We start from the raw sequence: 1,372 nt of genomic DNA, 5'->3' as shown, positions 1-1,372 counted from the left end.
GTCCCACCTACTGAACACACACACACACAGTCCCACCTACTGAACACACACACACACAGTCCCACCTACTGAACACACACACACACAGTCCCACCTACTGAACACACACACACACACACACACAGTCCTCACCTCACACACACACACACACACAGTCCCACCTACTGAACACACACACACAGTCCCACCTACTGAACACACACACACAGTCCCACCTACTGAACACACACACACAGTCCCACCTACTGAACACACACACACACAGCACACACACACACACACACACACAGTCCCACCTACTGAACACACACACACACAGTCCCACCTACTGAACACACACAAGTCACTACTGACACACACACACAGTCCCACCTACTGAACACACACACACAGTCCCACCTACTGAACACACACACACACACACACACACACAGTCCCACCTACTGAACACACACACACACGACACACACACAGGCACACACACACACAGTCCCACCTACTGAACCACACACACACACAGTCCCACCTACTGAACACACACACCACACAGTCCCACCTACTGAACACACACACACACACAGTCCCACCTACTGAACACACACACACACAGTCCCACCTACTGAACACACACACACACACACACACACACACAGCCACCTACTGACACACACACACAGTCCCACCTACTGAACACACACACACAGCACACACACACTGACACACACACACAACAGTCCCACCTACTGAACACACACACACACAACACACACAGTCCCACCTACTGAACACACACACACAGTCCCACCTACTGAACACACACACACACAGTCCCACCTACTGAACACACACACACACAGTCCCACCTACTGAACACACACACACACACACACACACACACACACACAGTCCCACCTACTGAACACACACACACACACACCAGTCCCACCTACTGAACACACACACACAGTCCCACCTACTGAACACACACACACACACAGTCCCACCTACTGAACACACACACACACAGTCCCACCTACTGAACACACACACACACAGTCCCACCTACTCGAACACACACACACACACACACGACCACACACCACCCACCTACTGAACACACACACACAGTCCCCACCTACTGACACACACACACAGTCCCACCTACTGAACACACACACCCACTCAGTCCCACCTACTGAACACACACACACACACAGTCCCACCTACTGAACACACACACACAGACCCACACACACACACACAGTCCCACCTACTGAACACACACACACACAGTCCCACTACTGAACACACACACACACACACACACACACACACACACAGTCCCACCTACTTGAACACACACACACACACA

Source organism: Neoarius graeffei, chromosome 10, assembly GCF_027579695.1.
Source record: "Neoarius graeffei isolate fNeoGra1 chromosome 10, fNeoGra1.pri, whole genome shotgun sequence".
Classification (NCBI taxonomy): domain Eukaryota; kingdom Metazoa; phylum Chordata; class Actinopteri; order Siluriformes; family Ariidae; genus Neoarius; species Neoarius graeffei.
The sequence above is the reverse complement of the archived record's forward strand: the minus strand, read 5'-3'. Positions refer to the sequence as shown.